Source organism: Ahaetulla prasina, chromosome 1, assembly GCF_028640845.1.
Source record: "Ahaetulla prasina isolate Xishuangbanna chromosome 1, ASM2864084v1, whole genome shotgun sequence".
Classification (NCBI taxonomy): Eukaryota; Metazoa; Chordata; class Lepidosauria; order Squamata; family Colubridae; genus Ahaetulla; species Ahaetulla prasina.
Genome location: NC_080539.1, coordinates 103,658,131 through 103,672,074, shown reverse-complemented (window position 1 = coordinate 103,672,074; position 13,944 = coordinate 103,658,131).

Below are 13,944 nucleotides of genomic sequence, written 5' to 3'. Positions count from 1 at the left end.
GCTGTGTTTTCATTTGTTATGTGAAGAATATTTGGGGATACCTATTGCTTATCTGCAGGCCACCGAGCTCCCAGGAAAATTGACCAGTTAAAGTCCACGAGTATACAATATTCCAAAATTAAAAAATCTCTAATCTGAAGTTCTAGATGAGAGAGAAAAGATGGAGAAGAAAAGGGGTTCATAGCTTGAAATCTGTGAGGTGAAGCACAGCATTGGATGAACAAATACTGCAAAGGTGATGGTGGTAGGAGGGAACCTCTCCCCTTTTTTTACTGGTCCTTTTTGACAGAAGGTTGAAGTTTTTGTTTTCTTTATGGACCTGAATTGACCTCATACAGTCATTGTCTTCATATAAATTTTGGATTATTTTTTCTCCTGACAACAGTGCTATGTTTGCTTTCTATGGAACTTTTTTTTCCCAGTGACCTTAGGGATTTTTCCTCTTCTTTTTTCTTTTTGGTTGAAATGTTCTTGGGTATGTTTGTTTTTTGGCATTAAAGCAATGTGCTCACCAAGCCTTTCCTGTGATCCCATTCATTCCGCTTGATCACGAGCCACCCTTGTCTTTGTAGAAACTAGCGTGGGTGGCACACAATTTTTTTTTCTCGATTGCAAAATTGGCTTTCTGGGGGATTCTGACACTTAGAAAACCTATTTTTCTACCTATTGGCTAGTAGTAAAGAAGCCATATTTAATATTGTGTCAGCCCCTAGCAATTAAGAGGTAGCAAAGGCAAGAGGGTATCAAAGGGAATTTGTAGGTGAAACCCACAAACTGGTTTTGAGAACATTTAATGAGATATCAGTCTGCTCCGATGAGTGAAAAGTTCTCGTGTGCGATTTCAGTCAGCATAAATTAGTATATTTCAACCAAACCAAGTGAAGGGGGACCTAAAAGGGAAAAAAAACCCCATAAGGACTTGAAGACCTTTTATACATGAATATTATTTCCCCTTTGCTGTCTTAAATTTGTAAATATATTAAAGTTATTAATTCAGACATGAAAACAGAAATGTTTCTGATGGAAATATATTTAATACAGTTTTTTTAAGTCAACTGCAAACTATTTAATCAATGGGTTTCTTAAGCAATGTAGAGGCAAGTAACTCACTTACCGTAAATGTTTCTTTACAGTTTAAGTAGAGAAAGGAGGGAGTGGGGGAATGACAAAGGATCTGGACAAGGGAATTTGTCTCCAGCCAATATCTCCACATTTTGCCTTTTGCCTGTGGATATTTTTTGCTGTCTTCTCTAGAAATTATGGAAGTTGTGGACAAATATGTCTAGAGGGCATCTCTTTACATAATTTTCACAGCTCAGTAGACCATAGCTTGGGAGAATGCAAAAGGTCTCTGTTTTAATCACTGACATTTCCAGTTCACAGAAACATTAGGAAAGACTTATTTAAGAGTTTGAAGCAGACCAGTGGCTTCACATTCTTTTTCCAGAGGATCTATTGGTTCTATGTTCCAATAACGCGTTCACCAGGATATCTGTGTTCATGGAGCAATAACTTAAGCGGAGATAGATATGGAAAGTTAGACAAGAATTTGTCTTTCTTAGAACACAATAACAGACAGCACTTCATGTCCAGCAGATAGAATGAGGCCCAGGGCATTCCTGTAAATTGTGGTCTAACGAAAAATTAAAAAGACTAAAGACTAAACCTCAAGTCCCGGTGACCAACCCAAACTTGATCTCACAACGTTATCTTGGGACACGTATATTTGCCTTCATTCATGTGGTCTAATTGTCCTGAGAAAATAGCATGGCTGCTATGTCCAGATTTCCCAAGCTGGGTGCAACTACAGCAGAAGACAGGATGCCCGGATGCACTAATGATGAAGCCCAGGTCACTATCCTATCTAAATTGTCCATTTAATAATAGCATTCAAGAATGAGCTTTTTTCATCCTGGGATTGCATAGCAAACAGCTCGTCAGGTAATCATATGCCTAGGGAAAGGATCCCCTGATACCACAAGGTTGGCTTCCTTCATGGTCTAACCTGTATTTGGTCTGTATGGTTTAATGGTCTGATCTGATGTATTGCAATCTTGTATGTTACAATGTTTGCGTTCTAGATAAACTCTTGCTTTATCATTAACCACATCAATTAACTATGTATTAATTTATGTATATATTTAATAAATCACCTGCCCTGGAATACAAAAGATGCACATCCATTATCTGCAACAAACTGTGTGTTTTAGGCATGATTTCTTTGTGCTCCTGGTAGGGCAGTGAACCCAATGGTCATTCTAGGTTATTTTTTAATTGTGGAAAAGAATTTTAAACTAGGAGACATTCTGACCTCATGGTTCATTTCCCTGGCACAGCAGAATGTGTTACAAGGATTTCTTAGCTATCCATTTAAACTTTATGGTAATTTTTCAACCCACTTCATTTTTAAAAATGCTGATAGAAACACGGCCAAATAATAACAGTATTGGATTCTTTAAAATTGCTGATAAAGTTCTGTGCAGTGTCTGCATGTTCATTGCTTTCCGTGGGCACCAAAGAATTCCCTGCTTTAAAAATGGGGATTTGATTAATGCAGCCCGATTTTCTTTCCAGTGGAGAAGTTTGGGTAAAGTAAATATTAAAACTATCATCTCATGCTGAGGCATCTTAATTGTACAAACTATAAGAATGTCAATTGAACTGGAGAATGAGAGGGAGAGTAATAAAATGTACTGCTTTACAAAAGCTTTAAGCTTTTATATTTGCTGGATGTGGAGTAGGAGAGAGGAAGAACAGCATGTCTGTGTGTTTGTGTGGCATTGGTTCTACCAACTAAGACTGGTGTGTCAAAGGAAGCTTTCGTATCCAATTAACACAAATGCACCTATTCATTTTATTCAATTGATTCAGTGTTTTATTCAATTGTTTCAGTGTTCAGTGTTCTTTTTCATAAGTAGATAGAAGCCTATGGAGATTCTCAATCATCCAGGTCACGGTGGCCTTGGTAAGCTGAGAGGCATTTACATTTATACACATAGGCCTATGAAACATTGCTAAACACTGTGTAATCTTGAGAGGATTTTCTGATCAGTTGGCTTGAAATGGGACTTGGGATAGGGTTTTAGCATGTTTAGCAATTTTACCATGTTTTTAGCAATTATATGGAAATAGTTATATAGAGATCATAAAGCATTTTGTTTGTATGTGTATGCCAGAGGTGGATTTCAGCAGGTTCTCACCAGTTCTGGAGAATCAGTAGTGGAAATTTTGAGTAGTTCAGAGAACCGGTGGTAAAAATTCTGACTGGCCCCACCCCCTTCTATTCTCTGCCTCCCAAGTCCCACCTGATCAGGAGGAAATGGGGATTTTGCAGTAACCTTCCCCTGGAGTGGGGAGGGAATGGAGATTTTTACAGTATTCTTCCCCTGCCATGCCCACCAAGCCACGCCCACCAAGCCACACCCACAGAACCGGTAGTAAAACAAATTTGAAACCCACCACTGGTGTACGCATACATATACAGAGAGAAGATGATGATCATGCATTGGGTGAGCCGTATTGGCGCAGTAGTTAGGATGCAGTATCACAGATTAATTCTGCTGACTGCCAGCAGTTCGATCCTCACTGGCTCAAGATTGACAGCCTTCCGTCCTTCCGAGGTTGGTAAAATCAGGTCCCCAGATTGTTGGGGGTAATATGCTGACTCTATAAACTGCTTAGAGAGGGCTGTAAAATGCTATGAAATGGTATATAAGTCTAAGTGCTATTGCTATAAGCCTCCTTCATTTCTAGTTGTTTGATCATATCATGTTCCATGTTTTCTATATTGTATTTTCAATGAACTTGATATGAAGTGGCTTTGAAGTTGGCAGGTCTGAGCCATGTGAAAAAGAGCTGCTTTAGTCTTGGAACGATTTTGCTTAGTGTTGTTTGGCAGAACAACTGTCAATCAGCCACTATTGAGACATTCATTTCTATTAATAACATTGCTGATAGATCACGGTACTCAGAGCAGTTTTAAGTTCTTTAATATGCATCCTATATAGTTCACACTCTCTTCTATGGAGTAAAGAGATGATGCTGGACTTCAGTTTTAGAATTTAGAATAAAGGCACGACGGCCCATAAAACACAAGATCATTCAATGCGTGCACCATATTTAGTCTGATAGTTATTATCAGAAATTGAACATCTCTCTTTTCCCAATGCCTGCAGAAATAGGCATACAGGGAAAATGGAGGAGAGAGAAGTTCTGTGTTTGCTGAAACAATAGGTGATTGGCTGTAATGCACAATGGCATCCTTCAAAATAAACATTAATTTTTGTGTCAATATGCTATTGAGCAGCACCTGCTGTAGTTTCACAAAGCTGAGCATTTACAGAATCCAGACAAGAAAGCCAGCCTTGTGATTTAAAAAACAAAAAAACAAAAGGCTTACAGATGTCCATATGTGTCTGGCGAAATATCCTGCAACCATTGTAGGCACACAGTTTTTGGAAGGAGATAAATAGGGATGGTAGCAACATTTTTCTCAGTTCAAAGAATGGTTGCTATTGCCAGCTCAATGGTCAGAATCCTGTACAGAATTAAGAATGTGGAATCCCAGTGAATAATATTTTGGATGGATTGTCCAATGCTTAATTTCCCCCGCTTCTCAGCAGGAAGAAATTAAATATGCAAGCTAAGGCCCCTTAAAATCGACTGGGGATTTTATGAGGGATGTACATAAGGACTATCAGAACCTCCATAATGCTGTAATATAATGGAAGCGAAGTTACTTTTTGTTCTTTTCTTGTTTTCCAGTTCAGAAAAGTGTAAACTGATAATATGGATAGTCCATAAAAGTGGGAAAATTAGCACAAGGCTATGCACCCAAGAAGATGAGGCCTTTCTAGCTTGTCATCTATTTAGAAAATCTATGGACATAGTCTCCAGATTTAAATGTAGATGATATAGGCCACATGTTTTCGACTCTTTTGAAACCAAGGGTCACCCTTGGATTTTGAGTGGCTTGCTGAACATTGCACTCTAAAACGTACTGTGGTCCAAGCAAGACAAAAATATATGAATAACTATTATCTTTATGTACTTAGTTTTTTCCATCAATCGCATTTACCCTTATATTCTAGGGATGATTTTGGGAAGGCCCTTAGTTTTAAGAGCTGTACAGAATTCTGGGAGACAGTGTCATGTAAAATGTATCATTCAGTTTGAATCCTGTTGCTGCTATTCTTTTGCTCTAAGTTATTAGTCTCATTAGGCATTTGATGTTGCTGCCTCTGGTTTTTAACTTGAAGCTGCTTCAAGTGTAGGAGAGGGGGAAGCAATCATCCCTGTCCATCAATTAGTTGCTATGTTCATGCTTGGCAAGTTTGCTGGAGGTCATTTGAAAACAAAAGACTGATTGCAGCAACTGATGTTGAAGTCATGTTTCCCTTCGTCTCCCGGGAAGGATGCTAGCAAGCCTGTGCATTGTGGTGAGAATGAGACACAAAGACAAACCGCACCATATTACAGGAATGGAAGAAGCAAGTGACATTATAGAGATGACGGTTGACAAAGAATTGTCATTATGGTTAGGGCATAGAGATCCTCTGGATCTATTCTGGGGTCTTTGCTTGCAAATTCAGTCCCTTTTCCCTGATATTCATTTGTCTTCATGTACCAGGGCAAGTTCAGATGATCAGATGAATCATTTGTTGACCATTATATGAGCTCTCTAAAGCTAGCCAGGAGGCTTCCATTTCCTTTTGCATTTGTAATTCTTTTATTTTGCTCCTGCTGATAGAGAATGAATGAGTGAGTGAGTGTATGCAGTGAGATGATACGAGTTGGTGGCACTTCAGACAACATGCCTACCATTTCTGCTCATTTTCTGCTCATCCATTGGGTGATAAAACCTGAATGGATAGGTTCCCTTTTTTTCATGTAGCCTTTCTGTGACTTGGTCTCAGTTCCGGAGAGAGCGTGAAGTCAGCCAACTGTTTGACATGGTTCAAGTAAGGACTAACAAGTATGTTTAAATGACTCAATTTACTGACCCGGAGAACTAAGAATTAACGAGTTCAGGAAACCCAGTTTTGCTCACATAACAATCTATGATACATTTTAAACATGCTACAGATGGAATAAGATGGCAATGAGTTAACTCCCACTTAGATGTGCTCCCTGTTTTTGGCCATCAATTCCTACATTTACGAAACCTTAGAATGCTATAGGAATAAGCTGCACGATCTTTGTTGAAAAATGTTATGAACTTCTTCCCTAGTTTATGTAATGCCTGGTTTTGCTGTAATTCTTCTCCTCTCATGCAGAAGAAAGTCTATTTGTTGAATGTCAATTTCAAGGCAATAATCAAAAATATTCTTGCCAGATTGCAGCCAACAGACACTGTGTTTTTACTTTTAGAAATTCTGTGTGGGAGGTATTCCTTTAATAGATTAAGGACTCTTTAAAAAAGCCAGCGAAGAAATACATGACCTCTGGGTAAGACTGTCTAATTAGGCAAAATATGCCTTAGATTTAAAAAGTATCACAGAATCTCCTGCAATTAGTTAAATGTTTTCATACAATTGGAACAGGACTGGCAACATGATGTTAGATTGTAATTCCAAGCATGCTTGTCCCAAAGGTGCTTTTTCAAGAGGCAACTGGACTTTCTGTTTTTTTCTTTAAAACATCTCGCTTCTCATTCAAGAAGCTTCTTCAGCTTTGGAGAAGCTGAAGAAGTTTCTTGAATGAGAAGCGAAAGGTCTTCAAAGAAAAGTCCAGTTGCCTCTTGAAAAAGCACCTTTGGGACAACCATGACCTGGATGACTGAGAATCTTCATAGACATCCAAGCATCCTTCATCACTGGCAACGCAAACTAGGGCTTCAACATCATAAGATTCCATGTTGCCCATTGACCTGTGCAAAGAATTACTCCTTTGGAGAGCCACCTTGATTCCAATCACTAGAGCAGTGGTGAAACTCAATTTTTTTTACTACCAGTTCTGTGGGCATGGCTTGGTGGGCGTGGCTTGGTGGGCGTGGCAGGGGAAGGATACTGCAAAATCTGCATTCCCACCCCACTCCTGGGGGAAGTATATTGCAAAATCATTCCGATCCCACTCCTGGGGGAAGGATATTGCAAAATCTCCATTACCACCCAACTCTGGGGCCAGCCAGAGGTGGTATTTGCTGGTTCTCTGAACTACTCAAAATTTCCACTACCAGTTCTCCAGAACCTATCAGAGTCTGTTGAATTTCACCCCTGCACTAGAGTAATCTGCTTCAAAACATTAGCTTGGCTTGAAACAAAGAGCTGTCTCCAGTCAAGATGTCAAAGGCAGGTTCCATGTTTTTGGTATTATTTGTGTGTAGGCTTAATTAAGGAAATCAGAGCATCAGGTGCACTTAAACAATTCAACTGAACTTTCCATTGATTCAAGCATTGGGGATAATTTATTGAGTCCAATTGAACAATTCAGACTGAGTCAGAAAACCATTCAGTTTGATTTTCCAATTCAGTTTGAAAGGTTGATTTGACTGAACTGATTTCAAATCAAATCTCTGAATTAAAGCTCAGCTTTGAAGCACATAAAACACATAACAATTCAAAGAAGCTGAACATTTACATTGAGAGCATACAGATATAGAACTACATTGAGATCTAGTATATAGATCTTAGTCTGTACTGTGTAAGAAGTCACCACAAAGGTAGCTTTTTTTTAGCTATAGGCAATATTTGAGTCAATCGTGTGTCTCTTTCATCATGAAACCAGTTATTCTTTTTCAAGGAAAGAAAGAACTTGTAATGAAATAAGCTGGACCATCTGCTCAAAGTATTGAAGAAAAGAAAACAAACAAACTAAGAAAGCAAAAGTAAAAAAACAACACCCGACTAATATTGACAACATTAATAATATGGCAGCATTACCAATGTTTTAGTTTTATTTTTTTATTTGTTTGCTGGGGCTTGTGTGCTTCTCCGGTCCACCAGGATTCTGAATAACTATTTTACTATTTGGAATACATTTGTTTAAATATCCAGTGAAATAGCTTGAGAAGCAGAAGCAACATCAAATAAATCCTTTAGACCAGGGATGTCAAACTCAAGCCCGCGGACTGGTTTCGGCCTGTAGATATGGCCTGTGGGGCCACCCTGGAAACAGCGAAGGACTGGCCTGTGGTACCTCTGCAAGCAAAAACGGAGCTCGGGAGAGTCACATATGCGGCCCTCCTGAGCTGCCATTTTTGCTGGCAGAGGGTTGCAGGAAGCCGTTGTGGCCAAAACCAGAGCTTGGGAGCCTGTTTTTGCTGGTAGAGTGTTTGGGCCACCACCTGCGCCCCAGACACAAGTGACATTGAGCTGGCCATGCCCCCTGGCCACTCCCCCAAGGTCAAAATGAGGACCCAGATTGTTGGGGGCGATAAAGTTGACTTTGTATATAATATACAAATGGATGAAGACTATTGCTTAACACAGTGTAAGCCGCCCTGAGTCTTCAGAGAAGGGCGGGATATAAATTCAAATAAAAAAACAAAAAAACAAAAACATAACCCTCAATGAAACACTCAGTTTCAAACTCATTGACACGCCCACTTTAGAACAAACTATATCTCTTCATATTTCAAATATTTATTTATTTATTTATTTATTTTGTCACAACAATATATGTAGGTATCATACAAAAAGATTATATAGTATATAAACACATATATGAGTAAATATAAGGCGGTATAAGCATATATATATATAGGAAGAAGAAAAGAAAAACAATAGGACAGGAACGGTAGGCATGTTTGTGCGCTTATGCACGCCCCTCAATATGTACCGATGTCATTGCCCGTGCCATAATTTATAAAGATTTGCTCTTTACTTACATGTTTTCCGGCATAGGAACATACGGTGTTATCACTGCTTTCAATAAGTACAAACATTGTTCCATTGTGCTGCTCCCGCTCATTAATAACCCCATTTATTTCAGCAAAATAAAAGTTTAAGTCAATAAGCAGGGCACCCATGCAGGCAGAAGATAATATAGAAGAAAAGTTTCATCACAAGGCAAAGAATGAAGACAATCATATTGAGAAAGGAAGGGTATATTTTCAAGGACACAAATGTGCAAGAAAGATGCATGTGCCCTTTGCACTCTTTCACAGCAATTTATTTACGTATGAATGCATGAATGCAGCATCTATTTGTAACCTTTTAGAGGAACGTGTGAAATATATATATATATATATATATATATATATATATATATATATATATATATATATATATATATTTATATATATATATATTGCTCAGACTTAATGATTTGTGGCCATATAAAAATTGCAAAATGGCTAACAACTTTCGATGGACAAAGGCTAAGCTGTCCAGTACATAACAATGCCTATAATAATCAGCTAATTGCTTTGACATTCCTCATAAAAGTGTCCAGCTTATGGTCATCTGTTCTTGCACATGCAGTATCTATCTCCCTGAGGTACAGTAGCTCTCAACATGGAAATTTCTAAGGCTTCCATTAACCTTCTTCTGCTAAATCTGGTAATCTCTCTTAAAGCCATCTTAATCAGTGGCTCGCATCGTATCTATAGACATATGTAATCAAAGTTGATTCATATAGAGATTTTTGCATTTGCTTCATTGGGAGAGCAAGTTTTGTCCTGGCAAATCAAATCCCAATCACTGGGATCCCAAGTCCCAGTGTTACACTGGAAGCTGCCAGTTGCTCTTCTCTGGGTCTGAAATAGGAGACTCACATCTCAGCAATCACCGTTGATTTCCATGTCTTCTAGATCAGGGCTCTCCAACCTTGGCAACTTTAATCCTGGTGTACTTCAGCTCCCAGAATCCTGGGAGGCAGCTGGCTGGGGAATTCTGGGAGTTGAAGTCCACCAGGATTAAAGTTGCCAAGGTTGGAGACCCCTGTTTTAGATCGCCATCTTGAATTTTCCACTGAGCAGTGAAACTCAATATGTTAAATATTGGGCCGTATGTCCAACTGCCATGCTGGCAAGGGATTGTGGGAAATGTAGTTCAACATAACCAAATTATGAAGGCTTTGGGGAAAAAATGATATTAGGATGCTTGGCAGCTTCCTGTGTTGGGAGAATTTAGCTGCCAAGAAATGCCCCTTGTACTGCTTTACACTTGTGTGTTCACAGCTTCTACGTTGATGTCGAAGGTGGCACTCAATCACTGAAGAGGTAGCTTAACCTTATACAGTAATCAACACAAGAAACTGCTCACATTCAGCAACAATAGACCTGTATTGATTTAAAGGTTTTTTGAAAAATAAAACATATACTCACTCTGTCATATAACTTGCATACCACCCCATAGCTTGGATGCTCAGCTACATAGCTCAGGGAGGGCTTAGTTCAGTGATGGCTAACCTTTTCCAGACCGAGTGCCCAAAGTGCGCCTGAACCCCCAAAATGCAATGCGCGTGTGGCCCCATGCATGCACTCTGTCCCCCGTGCATGTGCATGCAGCCCCCTTTCACCCTGCCCCGCATATGCGCGGCAGAGACCTGAAGACCAGCAGGCCCCATGCATGCATGGTGGAGCTGAACTGGGGCAATGGCTTGTGTGCCCACAGAGTGGGCGCTGTGTGCCATCTCTGGCATGCGTGCCATAGGTTCACCATCATGAGTTTAGATGATGTGGTTCTACGAATGGAGACATATAAAGCTTATGTTTTAAAAAATATGATTTGCCTGTAACTTCCATCAAATATTATTTTCATGCCACCTTAAGAATCTTTTGTTGACCTATTAGGTTGCTAAGACATATATGACTACATGGCACTGATTATTAATACAGGTAATCTTCACGTTATGACCACAATTGAGCCCAAACTTTTTGTTGCTAAGTGAGCCATTTGTTAAGTGAGTTTTTTGCCCCATTTTACAACCTTTCTTGCCACAGTTGTTAAGTGAATCACTGCAGTTGTTAAGTTAGTAATAGCTATAGCTATAGACTTATCTACCGCTTCACAGTGCTTTACAGCCACTCTAAGCAGTTTACAGAGTCAGCCTATTGACCCCAACAATCTGGATCCTCATTTTACCCACCTCGGAAGGATGGAAGGCTGAGTCAACCTTGAGCCGGTGAGAATTGAACTGCCAAACTGCAGCAAGCAGTCAGCACAAGTACACTGCAGTACACCATCCTAACCACTACGCCACCACGGCTCATAAATACATGTCAGTTGCCAAGCACCTGAATTTTGATCATGGGAATGTTGCAACAGTCATAAGTGTGAAAAATGGTCATAAGTCACTTTTTTCAGGTGCTGTTGTAACTTTGAACAGTCACTAAACCAACCATTGTAAGTTGAGGACTACTTGTATTCTTCTCCTCCTCTGCTTCCTGTCTGATCTCATCTTACTGAATTACTTACTTGCTGAATTCCATCCTGATTCCAAGCTCTTTTTCATGATTTTAGCATATATCCAGTTGAAGATCCTATTCTCCCATTTCCATGTGGTGATAAAGTTACTCTCTTTTCCCATTCTATTCCATTTGCCTATTAATTTAATAATTAGTGGTGCCAGGTTGCTTGCTGTCTCCCAGGTAGCAAGATGAGGATTTTTTAAAATAACAATTCCTCAAAATCCAACATACATATATTAAAAAAACATCAAACACACTCCTCCATCAATAAATTTGATCCTGAATCAGTGAATGGAAAGATATGATAATAAATCAGCTATATTCCAGAAATGTGTTAAGATGATAATTTCCAGATGAGATGCTGGCAGTGGTTTTCTATGGTTGAAGTGTGGTGTATTTCTTAACAGTACAAATGAATGACCATATGGAGAAGTATATAGTCTATACTATATAGTGATGGCTAACCTTTTTGCTGTGTGCATGCCCACACCCATAATTTAATGCATGCCACCCCCTGCGCATGCACACGCGACCCCTCCACGCTCCCCCCCCCGCTTTTAGCATGCAATGGCACAGTGGGCCCGGTAGGCCCATTTTTCGCCCTCTCCAGGCTCCAGAGGCTTTTTTGGAGCCTGGGGAGGGCGAAAACAGTCTCCCCCACTCCCCTGGAGGCTGGAAACAGACTATTTCCCGACTTCCGGTGGGCCCGGAAGGCCCAAAAATCAGCTGGCTGGCACACACATGCACACCGGACCTGAGCTAGGGCAATGTTTGCGTGCCCACCAATATGGCTCCATGTGCCACCTGTGGTACGCGTGCCATAGGTTCGCCATCACGGGTCTATACACATCCCAAACTCATTCTGTAAATACGGGTCTGGAAAAGAAAATAGCTGGCATATAAAACAAACTTCTTTGATCCATCTTGCCATTTGATGTGTTCAGATTCTAATAAGCCAGAGAAGATTCCTTAATTAACGAATGTATCAGGTGATGAAATTCTAGTCAACAGATGCTGTGGTTCTGAAATATCAACATAAGAAAGAATAAATTTCACATGATAGCTACAGGTAAGTAGAAAAGAACACGAATCCAGATTTTTAGGATCTGGGGCTTTCAGAATAGGTTCTGGCTTGAATGATCAAGTTCAATTCATTTTGCTGATACAGGGTGTCCCAATAAAACAGTCTTTCAAGGAATTTAAGTGGAGTTTGCTTTTGCTTACCATGTTTCCCCAAAAATATGACCCTGTCTTATATTTTTTGGAACCCCCAAATAAGCACTTGGCCTTATTTTCAGGGAGGTCTTATTATTTTGGGGCGCGTGGAGCGAGATGGGGCTCCTCTTGCCGTCTTACCTGATTCCCAGCTCTGCGTTTAAATATTCTCGGGGAGGGCTTATTTTCAGGGGGAGGCTTATTTTAGCGCATGCGCTCAAAAGCCCGATTGGGCTTATTATCAAGGGATGTCTTATTTTCGGGGAAACAGGATAGTTTGAATGGTTTTTTATGAAAAATTTCAAAAGCAGCTCCCAAAGCTCTCAGCAGTTGCTACATCTTACCAATATGCCACACAATGCCAGAAAGACCCCAGCCAATAGAGTCCATTGCTTTTTGATAAGTGGACTTAAATGTCCAGTTGGAGCTTTACAGAACATGTAACGGCCACAATCCATTATAAAGGTGATCAAATGCTGAGATGCTGGTGTGAACTCTATTTGCCCCAAATCTTTACAGTACGCAATTGAAAAAAATAATAATCATATACTTCCTTGCATAGCACACAAATATTACATATTGTTAGTACAGGATTAATCTCCACACAAAAGTCTTATCTTGTATACTTGTATACTGTTTCTCTCAGATTCTGTGCAGCAGGCATAATGGATTCAACTTTGTAAAAATATCCAGTAATTAGTCATTAATCAAGCCTTTTAAAGGCACTTTTACTGTTCCATCATGTGATCAAATAAACTTTGACAATGAGCTCTGGTCAGGGGTGAAATCTACTTACCTTCCCTACCAGTTCAGAAGGGCCTGCTCTGGGAGCACGTATGCATCACATGCAATTTTGGACCCTCTGTGAATGCGCAGAGGGTCAAAAGCAGATTACTTCCTGGTTGACCTGGAAGCAATGAAGTCCGGGCGGTTGAGCGGAGCCTTGTGCTGCCACCGCTACCAGTTCTCCAAACCATGCACTGCTGCCACTACCGGTTCTCTTGAACCGGTGCAAACTGGTAACATTTCGCCCCTGGCTCTGGTGCTTGCAATATGGTTTACAGAATCTCCGTTCTGAACAGCACATTTGGCAGAAGTAGGCAGTTATGCCAAGTCGTGGTTCTAAATTTCCTTTGATAAAATCATCAACTGCATTATTGTTCCAAGAAAATTGTGCTGAGAGTGAAATAAGGAAAACACATGAGTGGGCAAGGCCAACTACAGGCAAATTTTTTTTTTTTAAAAAAAAGTGCATTTGCAGCGACTTTTAACTTCTTTCTTGCCAACACTGGATGAAAGAAAGAGTTTCCTGCAAAAAAGTTCCTTCTAATCCATCACTGCCTATGGTTGCTGCCTATTAAATGTGCTGACAATTT